The following is a 22,662-nucleotide window of genomic DNA, read 5'->3' as shown; positions in this document are numbered from 1 at the left end:
ATACACGTTCAATCGAATTAATAAATTACTTTGTGATTATGACTAATTTAACAATTTATTACTTTTTTTTTTTTTTTTTTTTTACTATCCGGGATTTAGTTATAATTTATTTAATCAATTTATTAATTAGTAAACACTCAATCTTTTTGTTATCGAGTCTATTTATTTTCTCGATAGTCTAAAATTTAAATAAATATATTTTTAAATTTTAAGATTTAATTTTCATATAAAAAAAAAAAAAAAAAAAAAAAAAAAATAGATCTACGGGATTGATTGAGACAGGTGTTACAAGTAGAGACTAACGTGTGTAATAAAATAAAAAATTTTTATGACAATGTTCCGAAGCCGTCTGAAGCTGAGCCACTGACTGGATATCGTCATAAATATTAATTAATAAAAGTCAGCAGTAATATCGAACATGTTTTAAACTCCCAAGAGATCTTACGACGACAAGAAATGTCTCATTTATGATAAAATGCTCAATATTTATTTTCTATGCCTTTCTACAATTTATGAGCGCACAAAAAAAAAATAAACAGGGAATTAAATTGCGCGGGAAAAATTAAAAAACACGATTTAATGCTAAGTAATAATTGTAATTATTTTAATTTACTTTAAAAATATATTTTTATAATTTTCTGTCATAAATTTTGCTGATTGGTATTTAAATAATAATAATAATTAAAATTATCAGTTTAATTCAAATAATAATTTATAATAAAAAACGTTGGATATAATCAAGGAATAAATTGATGTCGTGAGACAAAGCCAGATAAAGGGCCGCTAATTTTGTCTTGTTCCGAGTCCATCAGAGGACCTTTTATCTTTCCCCGCCAAGAGTACTATCTAAAGTGGTTCTCACTTAGCAGTGAAGGATTCAGCGGGCTGAGGCCGAGAGGAAATAGGATCGAGTGAATGAAATCCCCACTATCCTGTTCCGCAAGCCTGTGTACAGTTTGATCAACAAAAAATCAAAATCTCAGGAATGGAACGGGATGAGAAACAAACAAAACACCCAAGGATCACAGATCTCATGTGTGTAAAGTTTTTATAAAAAGGCACACTTCCTTGGAGTATAAAAAATTAAGAATGGATAAAGGATAAAGGAAGTGATCATAAATATTAGCAAACGCTATCACTCAATTAGCACCAGCAACCGAAGTTATCTTTGGGTTGCACGCAAAGTCCCAGCTTTTCTTGTGTGCTCGAGCAAAGAAGAACACGAGCAAGAAGAAGTAAAAGAAGTCCGTTGTGAGTGTTTATCGTGGAGCAGGTTCAGCTGAATGAATGAATGAATAAGACCGCACGGGTAAAGAAGACTAAAGAGAAGACTAAAGATGAAGAAAGAAAAGAAGAAACATAAGAACAAGAAGAACAAGAACAAGAAGAAGGTTCCACTCCACTCCCTCTTGAGAATCACTTATCTCAGTCAATGAAGCCTCTCGCCGGGACTATATAAAATTACTCACTCCCCAAGAATAATCCACAGAGTCTCTTATGTCTGTTAATTTTTATATATTTTTTTATTTTTTATACATCCGTTGGTTCAAGTTCAACGGCCTTTACTTTATCATTATTAATCGCCGAAAATATTTGATAAGGTCTGTAATAAAATTTAAATTACGAAAACCTGAAAATAGCAAGCCGGGCTGAAGCAGATGTACCAGAAGATGTGTGTGTGTGTGTGAATACGAGCAAGTGTGAGTGCGGATAGGTGTAATGGTATCTTGTGGAAGTGGCCGAGGATTCGGGTGTCCCGTGAGTGGACATATCACATGGAGTCGAGAGCTTGATGCGGCAATCGTGGACGATTGGTTAAGCGTGTAACGCGAGGTGCTGCACTTAGCAATCGCGCGGGCCAGCCGTGGGAGAGCGAGACGGGGCGAGGAAACGGGAACGAGAGACGATGAAAGCAGCAGCCGAGAGGAGATGAGCAGAGCAGAGAGACGTAAAAGCAAGCAAGGGAGTAGAGATCTCCACAGCTCTCAGCTATACTACTCGTGGCCCCGTGGTCGATGCTCGATCGAGCGTGGGCTGCGGAGCTCGCTAATGCGAATATGCTGTTGTCCAGATAGAAAGAGATATCCGATAGCAAATCTGTGTTCGACACGGATGTCGAATTAGCTTGGATTTAGGTTGCCCGGGTAACTGACAAATAGTTATTGCTTGATTAGGTACGTAGGATGTACTCGACCAACCACCGTCCAGTCCCGGGTTTTCATGTCTTCCTCTTATATATCCTATGCTATATGTACTCACACACACACACACATATTTATACCATAGCAAGATGTCTTGTCAATATATATATACGTCTTTGAACACGAGCAATTTAACTCATTCCCTGTGTCTACAATCAATTCGATTGGAAATACATAATTGTGCTTGCTCACTATATGCAGGTACTACTTTATTCATTAACTCATTTATTCATTAAACTTTTTTAAATTTAATAACGACGATAAAAATAAAAATCCTAATATTTTTGAAATAATCAAAATTGATTGGTGATGTTGATGATGTTTGCATTGACTGGAGAGTAAGAGAGTAATCGCATCAAAATAATCGCATAAATGTTTGATTTAGTATCAAACTCTATTTACCATCAGACATACGTGAATTCCATCATCGAATATTTAATGGCATTCCAGAGCAGAGAGAGAGTTAGTGAGTATCAGAGTTTAAAATTGAATTTCTATCAATCATCAGTGATTAATCGGATGTTTATCTCTACTTAGCTTTCTAAACACACTTATCGCCCAAATGAGTGTACGTAATATAAGTAGTTTAAAACTATGCCAGTGTAAACTCATCACGAGTTCGAGCCATTAACATCAAACCAGGATGGACGACGGTGAATTAATCGTCGGCATATTCAAGAGGAAAATCCACGCGAGTTGGTACTGACCGACCGCGTTGGCAAAAGGGGATGAGTACCAAGTGAATAGTTAGCCCCGTGCTCCGTGTGTGTAGTATTATCTATCCTTCTCGCAGCAGACCGAGAGGGACAGTGATATTGTGTGTGAGAACGAGAGAGGACGAAATCGATCGAGCGTGGAATCGGCCGCGGAGTACCGACCAATTAGTCCGCCGATGATTGGCGCGTGTAAACCGAAACGATGACGTCACGGGGCCGTTGTGGCGTTCGTAAACCCATCGACGAGTGCACAAACTCTCTCACCCTCTCTCTCTCTCTTTCAGTTGTACTCACTTAATTTGTCTATCTCTCTATCTGCCTTTTGTACGCACCCCCGACGTATACCCATAGCGGTAGATGGCTACAGGGGACTAATGGAATTGATTAAAATGTGTTCGATCAACCGAACCACGAGCCACCCCTTCCCATTTACAAACTCCTTTTCCCCCTTTCCCTCGTAATGCCATTTCTCTATCTCTCTTTCAATACCGCGATAGTAGCATAGAACTGGGTACTGCCAGTACATAGAGCACAGAGGCATCGCGTTGGTTGGTACCCATTGCCGTGTGTCACTGCTATATATATATTGACACACATAGACACACACAGTGTTACTGCAATCGAATATTTGCGTTTAGGTACGTCGACGTGGAAAACGCTATCTTTGTCAATTAATTCAACCTGTTGTCCCTCCCTGAAACAGTTTCACGAAAGCGCGATCATGAAAATTGGCGGTTCCCCGTTATAGCTTAAACTCTATCACCATTGCCGGTACCACCGTCACGACTAGACGACCAAAAACATTGACTTTCCCGAAAACACAATCCTTTTTTATTATTCTTGTTTTCACACACTGGATATATCATTCGACTCTTCATTGTTAGATTAGATTTTCTCTTTTGTTTTCTACTAGCAATCTGGATTATTGGATATTGGAAAACAAATCGTATTGATATAAATTTATTTGAAATTCTATAAAATGTCTACATACTTCTGCGAATAAAAATGTCATTCCAGACATCCATATATTTTTTATGATTTAATAAATTTTTTATTAATATTTTTTATCTTATAATTTAATTAAATGATAAATCAAAAAAAGAAAAAAAAAGTTGCATTAAATTACAACGATCATTAATGTCAATTTTTATATTAATAACCGTACGGATATATAAGTAAATATATATTTATTAACACGTGTCATGCATTGCATAGAACATGTTTTCGTACTCTCAACTCGGACCAATCATCGACTCAACATTTCATATCTCATACAGATGCAGACTCTTGCTTGCAACTGGACAATTTTATTTTTCGAACCGGCTGCTTCAACTTGCACTCGTTTAGCTCGGAAAAAAAATATTATTTTTATTAACGTCATAAATCATCCGTAAGTAATCGAACTTGCGAAACCTTTTTTTTACATTTCAAAGGACTTTTATTAATAAGGTGTCATAAATTTTATTACTCAACTCGGCTATAAAACGCCAAATGACTTTTTTCGTTGCATTAACGTACTATCAGTTGAATAATAAGTAATAAGTAATAAGTAACGATTAATAATAAGCGAACCATGATATTAAATATCAAGAATCGACAACTCTTAAGATGATGAAAATCTAATAGCAGTGTAAGCGCTGATCACTTCAAAGAATAGTGTGCAAACGACGTGCTACATCGCGCGGGGTGTGTGTATCATGGTGTTCGGATTAAGAAGAATGAGATCGAGTTTTAAAAAAGAACAATTCAAGTTAAGTGGACTGTGAATAAGGTAAAGAGCGTACAGTGAATAAGAGAGCAAAGGTGGGGCAAGTGTATATATACTCGATGAAGAAAGAAAATAAATGAAATAGATGTCTTCGAGGCAGATCGTGAGTGTCGCTAATGAACCGGTCCCTCTCATCTCGCTCTTACTCTCAGCATATCAACCTATGAACCTTTAGCTCTTTTTCACTTCAGCTCATATCAACTCACTCGCTGCTGCATTACAACAGAAGACTGCACCACGTAAACGACGACCAGTCTTCGTTACACTCACTTCAGTCGTTAATTGCGAACGCACCTACGTATGGCGCCGTGTGATGTCGCTCACACAAAATTAACTGATATCACACAGTCAGACGCTCGATAAATAAATTCATTTAAGATCATTCCACTTGACTATTTCATTAAACAATTCGCTCACAAATTTGATACCGTCTTGGAAAAAGCGACCTTACTATTTTTTTAAAATCGAGCAGCAAATCAATTACCAAGTTGTGTGTTTCCTGTTTTTGCCGTATGTTTAAAAGTATATTTTTAGCAAATAATGTTCGAGGAATAATGAGCCAGCAAGTAGTTGTTAAAGTGCATCTAATTAAATGTTTATTTTTAAACGTATCGAGAAGAAATCTTAATGTTAAACATGAGACGATGGGTCAGCACAAATCCCCGGTATACTGCTGGAGTTACCATCCAGTTAAAAGTTGTGTGTTGGGGTGGTTGATTTAAAAATTTCAATGCCTACTGGATATACTGGAATTTCCTATCAATTAGGGACAGGTTTACGTGCTGCAGTAGCACTTCTTGCGTTTTCCCTCTTATCCTCCATTACTGCCGCGCTGTACCTACTACCTACCGTACTACATATATATGTGTATATGTCTTTATATATCGCGTACCCGGTGAGTGTATACACTGTAATATATCCTTGGAGAATTCTGTTCACTGCTCGTTACAGTTTGTTGTTAACTACAAGCTCACTGCTAAACTGTATTACATGTTACACTTAATACTTGAGTTAATTATTTCATTAATTAATAAATCGCTGAGAGACTTTTCTATTTACTTTCCGGTTATTTTTTTCTCTTTGGCCACTGATGCTATCGAGCTAAAGACCAAAGAAAATCACTAGTCACTGAGATAATTCCTTGATACCGTTTAAATTAGTAAGATAGCTAATTAGAATGTATGAGGATGTCTCGGATGTTTATTTTCATTAAATATTTTATATCATCGTTATTATTTGTTTATTTTTTCGTGGTTATGAATAAACGAGTCGGCTGACGTTCCGTTAGACTAGGACCAGTTCGTGATTATCGTATCCATAATTATCGCTGCTCTGTGTATATATAGAGGGACGTGTGTGTGTGAATATATGTATGGATGCTGAGAGAGTGTAGAGCATGTAGGCGAATGCCGTGAGAATCGAGAAATCTTGGGTTAAATGGCGCACCCAACTCTGTTTTCGAGATCGTGCCAATGGAGTTTAATTATACTAACACGTTGTCACGTTCAATTTCTCTTCGATTTCTCCGTTATTACATTATTAGTCTCGGTACATTACATCTTTTCATCTCTATTATAAAAACGTATTTTACGACAATTTCAATTTTTTTAAATTTATTATTTTATTACTTTTGTTTTTAAATTTATTATTAACGCTTCCGGCTTATTTAACTTTTTTATGACCGCTACAATTTACATGATATTTATTGAAATTCAAAACTTTCTTAAGATTTCGATTTTTATTAATTTAACAGATGATTGAACCGTTGTTTAATATTTCTATTTCACTAATAAAGGAATATTTTTTACATGGCGAGAAGAAAATGGAATTTTTCCTATGTTGACATAGAGATTTATTCGATGGCATCACAGAAATTAACCCTGTATGAGTGTAAAGAAAATTCATATTTTTGTATCTTTGTGTATAAGACATCATAGCAAACCGGAAATGTTCATATTGTGCAGTGTTATTTCCAGCAAAACAAAAAGTTGGCCGCTTTTCATAAAAATTCATAAACAACTTCATCTTCCCTGGCCTGACAATGCGCCATAGATCAAAAATAAAATTTTTTTCGGGACTGTTTGGGCCTTTTCCCACTAAAGGATATCGTAATGAACAAAAAACGTTTATATTGTGATGGGTTATTCCCAACAGTAGCAAAGGTAAAGGCTACTCTTGATAAGAAGACATGGGAAATGTCATCTGCCCGCATCTGCCCGTATCTGCCCGATGTCGAATTCTCAAAAAATAAATTATTTCCAGGACTTTTTATGGCTTTTCCCACTAAAGAACATCGTAATGAACAAAAAACGTTAATATTGTGATGGGTTGTTTCCAACAGATGAAAAGTTACGGGCTTCTTTCCATTAAATTACATGGGCAACATCTTCGGTAATCTTCTCAGGCTGGATTCCCCGTCGTAGGTCAAAAATAAAATTTTTTTCGGGACTTTTTGTGGTTCCTCTTACCAGAATACATCATGGCGAATAAACAATGTTGCTATTGTGTGAAGATATTTCCAACAGATGAAAAGTTGCGGGCCTTTATTTATAAAAATACATGGACATCGTCATCCTCTTTCATCCTAATTAATCCTCATATGGGTAAAAAGGCAGAAAAAAATTTTTTCTACAGACTTTTCAGAGTTATTTCTACTAGAAGACATATTAAACAAAAATCCTAGACTTGTTCCATACAAAAAAAAGTTTATAGGATAATTTTTATTAGAATACATAGACAATGATATTCTTCTCGAATTTTTCCGATCCTCCCTTAGTCAATTTATTAGCTTAAGAATTTTATTTATTTTCATTTAATAGAGTGTAATAATCGCTTCGCTCGATCAGTTTGACGTCATTCCTCATAAAGTATACAATAAAATCCCTTCGTCAATAGCTTGTTTTGTTGTTTCAGTTAACCCACACAATCATCGAGTAAATAGTCAATTAATGAAGTCAATTATCGCTAAATTACCAACGCAATCATATAATTTTGGACAATTTAACGCTTATAAAGTTGGAAAATCAACACTTGTTCAATTAAATATAGAATTAATTAACGTCTACAAATATCCGCTTTGAGTGAATTTGCATGGGGACAAATATTGGCCGTCAACATTGCCAAATATTTAACCACTATTTTTTATAAATACCTTAGTAAATATACTGCTCTTAATTATTATTTCATAAATATAAATACGAATAATAATAATAATTTTGATGCAGTATTTATTTTCAAGTAGCACAGGCACAAAGAAATACAGAATACAAAGCTGTCTTAGATGTTAAGGAAATATAATAGTAACAACCCACATATATATACATCTATGAATACATTATGTCTATATATTATATATATGTATATATATATATATATATAATACCTCAGTACCAGTAATCACAGTGAATTATGACCGTAGTCGAGGTGAAGCGTCTTATGGATAGTATATAGCACAGTGTCGCGAAGAAACAACTCACGACCGGATCGTCATGGCCCTGAAACTTCGTGGCGTGGGGTCCATACTCTTACTACGACCCCTATATACCCATGTGATATTATATATCTCCATCTTGGCGAATCCAATGCGAGAGAAGCGAAAAAAGCTTCAGACATGATAAAAGGAGCGATTCTTTCATTCTTTTGTCTATCTACATTAGATTCAAACATCTTCGTGGGGTCTCTTGACCATACGACAGATTTATTCCTCGCCGACGCAGTCTTGTGACGTTCGAACCTCGTGGGAAAGTCTCGACACTAACTCACCATTGTGTTTATCTATTTCAGTTGTTAAAAGTATTCATACACAATAAAATAAAGTGTAATTTAATAATTTTTTAATACGGCAAAGTGGCTCTTGAATAATCAGCACTAACGCGCTTTGGATTAATGAAAATAAATAAAGAAACTTGTGTATCTTGGCTTTGCACATGTTATCTTTGGGCTTTGTAGATAAAAAGAAATGGTTACACACTATCTACAGTGACGGAGATTTTAGCATAAAGTGAAAGCTGCGTATACATATATATCTAAGTGTACGAAAATGAATAAATTTAATTTATTACTCGATGATTTTATCTTTAAGCAGCATTAAGAGACATCGAAACTGCTTAAATGCTCGTTTTAAAGCATGTTTAAGTAGTTTCATAAAGTGAGCATTTAAAAATTTCACGTCACTGTATATAGAACAAGTACAGCTGCGTATAATAGTACTATTGTGAACCAATAAACCTGTCACATTTATACGACTGCTGACCGCTATGTAATAAACTTTTTATCTTCGCGAGTTCTCAATAGAGCGTGAAAAATGTCCGACCAATTTCCGGTTCCACACGGCCCAGCTCTGTTGGTTTATTTTATAATAACACAATCAACATTGCGATTTACTTTTTGCTGTACTCGGCTTAATAAAATTATTTTTTACTTTATTTCGATAAATTTATTCGTAATTATCCTGACATTCTGAGTGTACTTATCATCGCGGTTATTCTCTCAAGCCAGTGTGAGATAAATGTATTTAGGTTATGGTCTATCTTTATACATTTAATAAATTTTAATGGCAACATTAAAGTTTTTCTTATCTCGGTGATTTGTATGATACATTTTAAAGTACATTAAACCGATACATTAGCTTGTTTAATATACATTGTTAATGAAAAATCTCTTACTTTTTTAAAAACTCATTTATTTTATTTCCAATTACTAATTACAAATGCATGTTATATATATCTTTATTAATATTGTTATCTCTTAGTTTATCGCTTGTATTTTTATACCCTCTGATAATAATGCCTTTTATTATCTATTCTATTACATTAAAATTTATTGCTTCTAAATTATTATTTATCGATCTAAACTTAACTCGATAAAAAGCAGTATAACAAAAGTTTACTTGAAATAAATTTTAAAAACATTTAATAGCTTATTAATGATGAAAAAATTTAATATTGCTAATTTACATTAGTATTTATGTATGTAGCCTTGAAAAGCAAACGTTGGAGATAATTTAATGTTGTTATTAAATTTTTGAAATGATCCATAAGTTGATGATCCTTGCAGGAATCGTGTCGCTTAATATGTAAAAGATGATGCTCGCATTGACGGCAAAACTAATTTTCATAAATTATATTAATTCGCCTTATAGTCAAGATCGTACAGTAGAATGTAGCTGAGGAATTTCTACAGGTTTTTTTTTAGCATCTCATATTGCTGATTGGGTGACACAAAGTGCATAAGCTCGTCTACGTCTGCTTTTTTCTCACAACCCGATGGCTATTTTATTCTCTTCTGCCTCTTCATCTTCATCTTCCACATCTTTGCCAAAGAGTATATGGACGTGTAGTAAAGGAAGAGAGAAGGGACAACTTGCTCCTTAAATAAAAGTTTCAATAGTGAATTTTTTTTTACCTTTCACTTTTTTCAGTTCGTAAATAACACATGGCACTAATATGAACTTATCAAAAAAAAATTTTAAATGTGGGGCAAAATGAGTCTGCCACAGAAATTAAATTTTTTAAATTTCTTCTATTGGCTCAAACTTATCGTTTTGAATTTGAATTTTACTTAAGAATTGTCAAAATTTTTGATACTGACTTCAGATTTAAAAATTTTTCATCAAAATTTTGGGTGACTGTTTTACCCTAACTTATTCGTAACTTTCGTTCGGCTCGAAAAAAAAAATTTCAATTAATCAGATAATTTGAAGTCTTGAACTTTTTCAGTCAAACGTTTTTTTCAGTATCATTATTGTTTGAATAATTTTTCGTGGCAAAGTCACGTTAAGTTAGGTTATGGCTTTTTCGTGTATTCCCTTGTTTTCTTCATAATATAATCCATACATATACAAAGAGAAATAAAACCCGAATACAAAGACGAGTAAAAATATAAATAGAAACATGCATATACCAGAGTAAAGTAAAGTAAAAGCAAGGCAAAGAGTTTAACGAAAACGAGAATGTAAGAGACCCATACGACTCCCGAATACGTTATCATGCCTAAGTAGCTTTTGTTTGTAAAACAGATTTTTTTTAAGATCGCACGAACCGCGTGCTGAACAATAAGATAAAATAAAAGTGTATTTTAAATAAAAATAAAATGAATAACTTTAAAAAAGAAATAAAATAAAGACAAATACAAGACCAAGAGACCAAGACTAAGACGGAGAAAAAAAATAATAATAAAAGAATAAGACAAACCGACGATGAAGAGTAAAGAAAAGTTTGCCGGCTTTGTCCGGCGTCGCGGTTACGAATACGATCGGATCGTGCGGAACGCAACGTTCTCCTCCATGCTACGACCTCTTCTGTACTCTTTTGCTTGGCATCTTCTTTCATTCCTTACCTGCATATTCGGAGGCATGTGCACTCTGTAAGGTCCTCTAGGGACACATACGTCGCATTCAATACATAAAAGGCATATGTTAGACCAGATATCGTTATAATTTTACCAAATAAAATTACATTTAAATAAATATTTCTCTTCAAACAACCGCTTTAGCCATTTTAATCATACCCGTATCTTGTATTATTCTTTTTTAAATTTTTATTTTTATTTACATTTATAAACATTAAATCTCCACTAAAAGTTAATGTGCATAATACTCTGGTTGTGCAAGAAATAATTATTATTTTAACGAAACTTTTTGACAAACAGAATAAAGTTAATGGATTTAAATTTTAAATAATTAAATTAAATGTCGACGTTGAACATGTCTGCAGATACGCAGCTCATGATATTAAAACGGGTGTACACTTAATCCTAAAATGTTTCCATTAAAAAAAGGCATACTGGTGCTTACATTTATTGCATGGACAGAGCACTTGCAGCATCAGACACTAAAGATAAGGGTCAGCCGGCGTAATGGCAAGAAAACCTCACCAAAAACTAATTTTCTCTGGTATACTTGCGTACAATCCACCCCATACATGTATGACCTGTTGTCGTTTCATTTATTTTTTTTTTTCTTTGCTAATCAAATTAACCGAGTATCATAATCCGAAAATCTCGGGCTTCATTTCGCGATTGATTAACCATGATTCCTAATAAAAGATTTAAAAAAAAAAAATTGCTCGAGCAATTGTTAAATTTATCGGGCAAGCGCAGGCATTAGTTACGTTTGTCGATTAGCCTCGTCACGGCGGATCTTAAGAGGTTGCGATAAATTACAATTTGCCACCTCTCCCTCTCTCTCTCTCTCTCTTAAACTCTTTTACATTTTATATTTTTCTTATTCTATATACCCAGGAATAATTTTAATCCTTAAATATTTTCTCAACTCTCTTCCTTACGGGTTTTTATTACCTCGTCCCGTCGATTTACTCGCTACTCGTGAATAAAAAAAAATAACCTGTAGAATGAATTAATCTGTAACAAATCTATCCATCAGTTTTTAAAATAAAAAATCACTAATATCTCTATAGCCTTTATTACAGCGCTGAAAATAATTCAGACATTTTTTTCTCCCATAAATCGGGGGAAGATAATCTTTCATAATACATAATTTCATAGATAAACATTGCATACAATGTGCATTGTATTTAAACGAAACAAGTATCAGGACCCTCGATAATTCGAAAGGTACATAAATTATGCGGCTAAACGCGTTATTCCAAACATGGCAGTGACTATTTTTGAGGCCTAGAGGACGTGAATAAATTCCGATGGATTGTTTTTGAGGGGTGGCCTTTCAAGAGTATGGGTAAGAGTGAAGGGAGTCAGATCTCGCCACGGGGTATATAATCGAGTTGGTGCCCCACGCGAGAAAATAATGTGAGAACGATTTCTTCTCGAGTGCATCATTATCTCGATCTCACTGTCCATGCTTCCTCTCACGATCATTCTCGCCACTTTATTTCTCATCTCATCATCTTCCTTTTCCTTCATATATTTCTCTTTCTTTTCTTATCCATACATGCATGCATGGATATACGTATATAGATGAACAAGTGCAAACATGTATGTATGCACATGCACATGTAGGTATGAAATATTTGTTGGCGATCGTGGCGCAGTAACTCCTTCTCGGACGATCGATCTGTCGAACCGATTTCACCATCCAGCAACCCTACAATTACTATCTATCTATATTATCTTGGCGTGGGTGTAGGTATAATCTTGAGATCGTGTCGAGACAACTCATACTCACGTGCCAACTTGGGAAGGATAACATTTTCGTTTTACTCGTATGCATACTTTTATTATTTAAAAAATAAAAAAAATTAATCCTCGATCCTCGTTATTTTTATTATTCTATTAATTTAGTCATTATTAATAAATTTACAAGCTGCAAAGTGCGGTGGTGAAAATCCATAAAATTCTATTACCCAAAATAATGACGATAATTTAACAAATTAACAATAAGCTTTTTATTAAAATCCGGGTATGATATACGTTTTGTAAATTAACACAATAGCGAGAGGGATTTTATGCTGTATATTAAATTTTATTTTTCGGTGGTTATTTTGTACAGAGGAATTGCATTTTGTCACTTAATTCATAACCACTTGTCCTTTGTTTCACATGGTTACGCGAGTGTTTTCAGCCGCGATTACGAGTAGTTTCATTTTACGGATTTATCAGAGTATATAACGATGGTAAGCGAATAACACAAATGCGTATTCATTTCGATTTTCTTTTATTTTTTTCGCTTTCATTCTCGGCCCAGCTATTATTTGCGCTAACTGCCAGTCGGCGATATCACGCCACGATAGACATATAGTTGATGGTCATAACGTGAGGATTGTATTGTATCTATATCTACATATATACATACATGCATAGATATATAGATAGATATAGATATAGATATTATACATCTACAGCACATTGCCAAGAGTTTTATTCGACTACTTTACCTTTTGTTTCACCCATGTCTCTATTGTGTCACTCGCTATTGGTCTGTGATGTGGATAAAATTATTCGAGTGATTGGCTGTTAACCGTGTTTTCTGAATTACTATTCATATTTTTTTTTTTTTCGATATTTTCTTTCCACTATGCCTACGCCGAAATTTAAAATTCCCGCCCTATTTAAAAGGAGTCTTTTCTCTTGTGAGAGAAAAAATTATAAAAATTCGCGCATGCGCCATTCTTCCTACAAACAGACGCAAAAATTAAAATTTCCGGGTACAGATTGTCTTCGGTTAGGATCGCTAGTTATTCACGTGGGTTAGAATGCCCTACTCTCCTCCCTAAAGTACTTACAAGTATTATTCTGTAATAAAAAATATTTTTTATTATTAATTGAATAGCGGATAGGGAAAAATATAATTTAAAGGCGATTGAATGACATTAACTGTCCGACTAATGCGGCGCCAGGCTGACTACTTTGAAAATAAAGTTATAAAGCTTCAAAAATATCTCCCCCGGTCTCTGTGTCTGACAGTTTGCAATTACTCTCTATCAATTTATTTACACTTATAATCCCTTTCAGCCAATTTGAATTGTTTCGAATTCATTAAAAAATTAATGAGCCAATTAAATGAGAGCGGAATGGTAGGAGTCTAATGAGTCACCACGAAATTTAACTTTCAATGTGCACTCAATTTTATAAGGTACATTCAAAAAACTTTACCCTATCAACTCATGCTATTCATTCAGTCAAGTTTGCTTCTGAAAATGCCCCTAGATAATATCTCATGTTAATTTTTCTGCCTATTAGTTCCCTGAACCATAGGGATCAGTACAATTACGAATCCTGGCTGCAAATTTACTAGTCTATAAAAAGCAGCTCAGAAATTCTTTAATTCTCACTGCTTATTTTGAACCTAAAAATAAATTATTAATAAAAAAAATGCCAATTAGCTGACAAATAATTGTCAATTACTTTAATTAATATCATAATATTAATTAAAAACTTTGACAAAGCATTTATTATTAATTAATTAATCAGAAAAACAATTAGCTCTAATTAATACTTTTAATTAAACATTTTAACATTGTTCAAAAAATATTTTTGTTTAACATTTATTAAAAATGTCAATTAGCGAAATCGTTTGCTCTCAACTAATTTTGAATACTTTCCCAAAACAATTTTTTTTTCCCAAATAAAAAACGAATTTAATACATATGGGAACAGAAAAGCAATTAGACTTAGAATAAGTGAAGTAAAAAAGACGCGAGCCCATGTTTGATCCAGCAATCCATTATTACAGAACGAGGAGGACAGCGAGCTTAATTTTCTATACTACGTTCATTCTCTGGCCATCAACCTGTATAATATTCTCTACCCCTTACCGTCATTGCTTCGCAACAATTCAAACTCATAACGTGCACACATACGTCACCATGTATCCCAGCTCATATATACAAAGTTATACATATATATGATATTGGTAGATATTTGTGGTGGTGATCTTTCCGCGTAGCAGTGTGTTGGTCGCTATAATTACTCGGGCAGTAATACAGGGCGGCCCTTGAGTGGCAGCTCATATTACTCGCCCAACCCGCGTGAAAAGTAACCCCTTGGGGTTATGTGGGGGCAAAGAAACCAGGAGAGTTATCAGTAAGAGAGAAACAGAGAGGGAGAGACTAGTGAGTAGTGAGTAGTCAGTTGAGTAGTACAGGGTTGAAGAGAGGAACGGCAGTAGGGGAATTGCCACAGGGACTAAAGAGGGACGAGACTTTGGTGAGTGAAAGAACGAGAGATGGCAAAGGCAAAAAGGGCGCGTAAAAACGCGGAATACTGCTTATATGCCATACCAGAGTGTATACTACACTGAACTGAGTGAGATGAGAAAATAATAAATGAGATGAAGAGAGAGAAAGAGAGAGAGAGGGAGAGCGAAAAAGGGAACAAGTAATGCTGGTGCTGCTTTATATTAGTTTCAGCCATTTGCCCTCAAACCCCCGGCAATGCAATTTCGTTATTGCAAAATTGAATTAATATTCCCTCGAGTAATAAGACGATTGGCTATCGTAATATTATAACCTCTGGAATATTGCTTGAGACATAGGAAAAAATATATAATAATAAATTTTTTCGAGTATTAAATTTTTTTAACTTACTGAAAGTATCAACAATAAATTTATTAGTAAATTCCACAGCTCAAGAGCTCAAAATACTACAGTTTACTTATTTAGTTTGGAGAGTTTTAGCGCAGTTTTATAAATTTAATATGCATGGGTGGTTATTTTAATAATAAAAATCTTACAATAACTAAGTAGGTATTTGATAAGAATAAATAATTTATGTTTTTAATTCTGGGCAAATATTTTGAGCATCAGATGTCTGATGAGAATCCGTAGGATCAGTGTATGTGTACAACTTTGGATAATAAATCGCAGGTCGGGTGAGATTACGTGGCAAACGTAATTCTTGTTTGTAGTAGATAAGATATAGACTTCAGTGTTGTATATATATATATATACATATATACTGTGGCTTAAAGTAGGAGATGAGAGAAAAAAAAACAAGGATAAGAATTTAAAGAAGAGTATAAAAATAAATAAGAAGAACTGAGAGGGTGAGATTGAGTGAGACTTAAAAAGAGGAAATAAGGACAAAAGGTCTAGGACTTACTTCTCTATCTCAGCGGCTTATCTCTCAGGAAGTTGTCCGCCAGGACCTCGTTGTCGGGACAGTCCGTTTAAGACTCCATGAGTCCTGTTTAGTCTGCAAACTTCTTCTCAGAAGTGTGGAGTGTGGAGAAGGAAAGTCACACCTCTCTGTCTCCGGCCGCTAGTGTACTCTTTAGTAGTGAAGTGCTCTCTGTATACCTTTTTATCCCTCTCGCTCAAAGGGACCGCTTACGCAAACGATAACCTTTCAAATTACTTTTGCAAATTTTATCTTTTTTCACTTTTCCATTCAACACACTCTTATTTTGGTCAACATCCCATGTCAAAAAAAGATAAAAAACAAAACAAAATCATTTATAATCTTGTTTATTATTTGCTGAGGTTTTTTTTTTTAAATATTTATCAAGCCATTAACAGGAGAGTGACGGTTCCTGTTGATAATTATCTAGATATTGGGTTCAAGCAAGCAAGTAACCACCTCTCGTCATTTATACGAGGTAAACAGAGTGCGTGGATGCGATTTAATTGAAATCCAAGACCTCGTCGACCCTGCTCGCATGACTCAGAACTTAACATTACAGTACACACAGTTTACAAGTATGAGCTAGATATAGCTATACATATAGATATATGTATTTTAAACAAAGAGAGGGATAGATATTAGTCCATTGACTTGGCGAGTGACGTAAGCAATTAGCGCGGTGTTTTGTTTGCCCCGGTACACGGACTTAAAAGTTGTTTGAGTTCGAGTGCGCGGTTAGGCTCGAGCCTCATCAGTCTCAACCTCAGCTTTAGCCTCAGCCTCTGTACCTTTACTCCGTAGGTTGACGATGACGACGACTTGCTCCACTCATCGTGAAACTCAAGCCCTTTCCACTTACATTAACTTCGAGTAGAGGAGTAGATGAGAGAGCCGGTACCTTTCTTTACTCCTTTGCTCTATACGACACACACATAAAGACACTATTCCCCCTTACTCTCGACCAGGTTTAAGTTTCTTCAGTGTGTGATAAATGTTAAAACTACAAACGCCACACATTTAAGTTCTCACGGTTTTGTTCATTTTTCTTTTGTCTGAATAAATATATATTTTAAAACAAACATAATGAGTTGTGATAATTGTTTTCTCATACGAGATAAAATAAATATACACGTATTTGTGCTACGGTATATTTAATGTGGCCGCACTGAACTTAACTGCCGAGGAGAGGAGAGGAGAGGATAGAAGAGAAGAGGGGAGGAGATGGGGGTGTAATTATGTGTACGCGAGTGTGTATATCTCAGGATATCAACGCAGCTGAGAATACTTAACTATATGGAAACTGGAAGCTAGTTATCTTGTATAGATCGAACGGCGTTCAATTACCGAGGTTATTAATTAAGTCCCTCGTATTCACCCTCTACCGCCACCATTCTCAGCAACCACACCGGCGACCAGCGACGTCTGCCTGACCGTTCGAGATATCCCACTATATACATACACCGACTAAACTATATATCTATATTATATTCATACGAGCCGAGAGAGAGCTGACCCCTCTCAGCGACATCCATAAACATAGATTTACTTATCTTGTACCTACCACGATAAACAAAATATTTTTTATGACCAACGCCGCGATATTGATGGTCATCCGGCCCACGAACCCCATTCATTTATTTTTTTTTATTTTATTTTACTCAATTTATTTATTTACTTTGATTAATTTTTTTGCAGTTGGTTTTTAAATGATTTGGTGATTAATTCTTTAATTTAATTTCGGCGTTGATTTACGCGGTGAGTATCTCGATTGGTCGAGGATTTTTTGTTGGATAAATCGCATGTCGGATTGATGCAGTGTCTGAGATAGCCTTTGGGATGATCCTGGTGTACGTATATGTGCATATATATACACACACAGAAGAGGGTCGGTACAGTGTCAGTCAATTATCTTTTAACAATAGGGTTACATTTCAATTACATCACACGCCTTTGCCGTGACCAACGGCATCAGTTGTTTTTATAATTCATCGATGCCGCCTTAATGCATAGTATATAGATAGCAAACCACTCCCGATACGCCTGTCTCTTGTGTTATTCGATTTTGCCAAAAAGAACCAGGGCACTGTCCACCTAATATTATCCTTCACGGTAGTTTGTTATTTTTTTTTTACTACCATTGATAAAATTGTCCGTTACTTTGCAGCGCTGTGAAGAAACGACTGATAAATGAAATTAATTTTTATAAAAATAACCGACTGATTGAATAGTTTTTTTGAAACTTAGGCTGGAGGTAAGAAATAAAGTGTTGGATTCGCGTTCGTGGACCGCGATTCAGCGAGCCGGCAACGCCGGGATTGTTGGGACTTGACGTACCAGACGAAGGACGGTGACAAAGAGGATTAATGTGATATGAGCTGGTGTAAGAGAGTCAGCAAGTTATTCTCGATCGGCGTCCCACGCCAATGTCCTTTGTCGCAACTTCTCTCCCGCCTTTTCGTTCCTCTTGTTCTTCAACTTCTACTTCTGGTTCTTGGTTCCTTGATGTTCTGTTGTTGTCCTGGAATGCGAGAGAGCTGCTCTCTCAATTCATTTAGAAATCAACGAATTTATAAATCTACTCTATTGTATTTGAATATAAAAATATATTGCACTGGTAAAGTAGACTTCAAATAATATATGTACATATTTCGGGTAGGTATTTATACAAATACATAAATACTTCAGTGGTTCGTGTATAAAGTAGATGCTAAACAGTAGTAGTAGTAGTATATAATAGAACAAGGATTCAAACACAACAGAGTTGATGTAAACTTAATAACGAGCCTAAATTAATTAAATGCCAAGTTCGACCATGTTTCCTCAGTTTCAGTCTCTCTTGGAGATATTAGACTTTAAGGCGCGGTAATGATGCTTATGTAACTGGGTCACTAACATGATACCATCTGGAAAATCGAGTTAGCGGTGTACATTCACGAGTTGTGTCAAATCACATAAGATTTACAAACATTTTTAACCCTAACCATAATCTTATAAATTGTCTTCAACAGAACGTTAACCCAATAAACCTCATTATACTATACATTATCAATAGATGTATTCAAAACCGACTATCTTAAACTCAAGTCTTTTAAAAACCGCAGGAATTTTTATTTATATTTTGTATAAAAAAATTTGAAATGGTATTTTTATAGTTGAAGCCATCTTCCCGCATGCCTATAGATTTTTTATAGAGAGTTGTTATTGTTATATCAGGAGTATCCTGGAACTTGGTATAGTTAAATTTTGAGGTATAGACAATGAGAAATGTCGGTTTTAGTGGGCAACATTTTTAAAGTGTCGAATTGCTTGGATGCTTGAAATGTATTCTCAAGTCTCCTGCTGCCTGGAAGACACACACACACACTCTCACAGACACTTACGTATTTACACACATACACATACACACTTGGATGGTTAAACATATTCCAATCCGCGTCCGCGGTTAAATTAAGGGTGGACCTTCTCATTTTCTTAAAATATTAAATCATCGTTCTGGTGTCACAGCGGGGCTGCTGTCGTACTGGGAACCCCCTGTACTCCGTTGTCCCTCGGCCGGCCATCTTCTTGGCCAACTGAATACTCATGGGCCATGGTGTATAGGAAGAATGGTTAGCTGTCCGGCGAAGCAAGCGGGATGGGAAAGGAATTAAAATTCATTGGTCCCAGAAACCCATGTCACCGCTCGAGTGCCATCGTAAATACCTGAAAAAAAAAAAATAAATAAAAAATAAAAAAATCCGTCTCTCGTCTTTCTCCATAGTCTCTATACTTTTATATACATGCACACACACATACTTACATATATATGTATCAAACATATACTATACATTACACTATATCTGTATAGCGTCAGTGCAATGCCGCCGCCGCCGCCGCAACGGCCGCCCTTCCGTGCCGAGGGTCACCATAAAAATTATACTCGCGCTCGTTCGTAATATCAAGACTCGAAATCTCTTCTGTCGAGTCTCGCGTCTGCTAGAGACACTCACCGATTAAAGTCGCGTGTGATTCTTTTTACTTTTTATTTTATGCGACATGTCACTAGAATATATAAATTTATTCTTTGCATATACTAAGATTTTTTTATTTCTTCGAAAAGCTTCCTCGCCTTTGACCCCAAGACCCATAGACTCTTAAAATACACTACATTATTTAGCATGACATTTATTTTTAAGATAGAAGCTTAAATATTTAGCCTCCAAGGTGTTTTGAATTTATATTCAATTTTCTTTCTTCAAGAACGTGGTCCAGCTGTTGCCTGGTACCTGGACCGATAGGATCTATGAGTGCACACGCTAAGTAATGCGACCAGAACGCAATGCTAACTAAACTGCGGTGCAACTGGTTTTCGTTTGCCCAAGATTTTCATCTGTTTTCTCAGAAACTTCTTGTAGACGCTTTAAAAAATCTTATCTAGTTCCTGGTCACCTTCCTCTTCACGACACATTCGCCAATGCTTAGACTCGAAATTTTTTAATCGACTGATTTTTAAAATTCAATCCATGATTTTTAAAAAAAGTCACTAAATACTTCATTCGTTTTGTCATCAATTAATTGTCTTTCAAATTTTTTCGCGATTGAGTTGTGCAGGAAAATAATAAATTGCTTTTAATTTAATGCCGAGTCAGCCTTGAGTACAACTATTGCAACACATTTGTATACCCGTAATTTGACGTGACAAAATGTATACATATGTATATGTAATATGTAATATATGAAAGAAATAAGGCGAACCGTTGACACACATATTTACATTTGAATAGTAAAGGAAGAATCACCTGCATGATCACATTAAGATTATTTTCTCGGGTACATGGGTTTTCTGGCAATTACGTGTCTGCGTTGTCCCCTTTCGTTGTATTATCATTGTAATTTTGTCAAAATTTGTTCGGGTTCCTTTTAAATATTGTCAGGTTATTTCTCAACCCGCTGTATAGAACAGGTGATGCTTTGTTTGTAAATTATTATTATTTTATAGAGACATAAATTAATACAACTATTGAAATATTAAAAAAAAAAAAAAAAAAAAAAAAAAAAAAAAAAGACTAGTTGGTTTAATTTAATAAGCTCGCTATAATTAAAACCTTGAAATATAATTACGAAAATTTTATCCGGTGTATAACTTTGTTGTTTAATGAATGAAAATTAATGACTCGTTATGAGATCAAAGCCTCGCAAACTTCTTCAGGGTCATTAGCCTTTAAATATTGTATTATTACCACGTTATTCACTGTCACAAACGTTAAACGAAAAGAATAAAAAAAAATATATATATATTTCTCAAGTTATAATAACTCGGTGCAATCTTTTATTGTCCAAGACGACTGTTTCTTTTTTACTTATATTTATTTTAAATGATTATTTTTTTATTTCTTTATGTTATTTTTAGTTAGATGGTTAATTCAGGATGAGTATTTATGCGTGTGAGTGTGAGCATCTGAGCAAAAACCAATTAAAACCCATTTATACGGCACCTAATTCGTAAGATCGTCATTCATGTCAGTCAAACCCACCGATGGCAATGGCGAGGGCGAGAGCCAAAGCCCAGACCCAGAGAAAGAGAAAAAGATTAAAAATAAAGGATTTCATCTCATGAAAAATTAACTCATATTTGTCTCTTCACAGTGTCTCGATTAAATTCTCTTCATCCAACTGCTCAACTTTTGAAGCTTCTCTACTCATATCCAATGGGATTTAAACTCTCTAATATGATGGACGATAATAACTTTTTTTCATTATTACCATCATTATTATTATTACAAAACGTCTCATTTTTAAATTTCATTTCCTGCATTACGTTTTTTATTACTCGAGTCACCATAAAAAACGCTAATACCCTCGGATAGTTTTATAATTGATTAAAAAAAAAAAAGTTAAATAAAATAAAATTCATTACTTTCAGCATCGCATCGATTAATTATTTTAAAGCAGATTATTTAATTGATGTTTCAATAGTCCTGATAAAAAAGACGGCTTATAAATTTCGTAATGATTGTTTACGAAAATGATGGATGATGACTGGGAGATAGCTCCGATGGGTATCTTCCTTCCAGATTAAGATCGGGCTGATAAAATAGATTGAGTCCAGGGCGAAGGGATGAGTTTTGTCGGCCCTGCGACACAATTCCACATTCCTTAATCTCAACGGGTGGGCATTCTTCTGTTCGCTGGCATAGTCGTGTCTCAGTCAACCGCATTAAAGTCGATAGTTCCGTTGTGTGTTTTTGTGATTGATCACGTGACCTCGTCATTCGGTATAATAAGATTGCTTTTAATCTGCCAGAGGATGAAATGGCTCTGAGGGCGATATCTTACGTCGTCTGCTTGGGACCGCATGCCAAGGGTCCGAGCCCTGCTCCTTATATTATCTTCTTTCTTACCTATTCCTTTGATCATCCTTGAACTTACCAGTCGCTAGTCGACAGTCAGTTAGATGCTGCTC

At 35.0% G+C, this 22,662-nt stretch overlaps 1 protein-coding gene across 1 annotated transcript in view; it reads left to right on the top strand.

The window, feature by feature from the left end:
* Positions 1 to 22,662, top strand: part of LOC103575219 (LIM/homeobox protein Lhx3) — a 108,464-nt gene that overhangs the window by 12,505 nt on the left and 73,297 nt on the right. The window lies entirely within an intron of this gene.

The sequence above is a fragment of the Microplitis demolitor genome, chromosome 3 (assembly GCF_026212275.2).
Source record: "Microplitis demolitor isolate Queensland-Clemson2020A chromosome 3, iyMicDemo2.1a, whole genome shotgun sequence".
Classification (NCBI taxonomy): domain Eukaryota; kingdom Metazoa; phylum Arthropoda; class Insecta; order Hymenoptera; family Braconidae; genus Microplitis; species Microplitis demolitor.
Note: the sequence above shows the minus strand (reverse complement) of the source record. Positions and strands in the feature narration are given on the sequence as shown.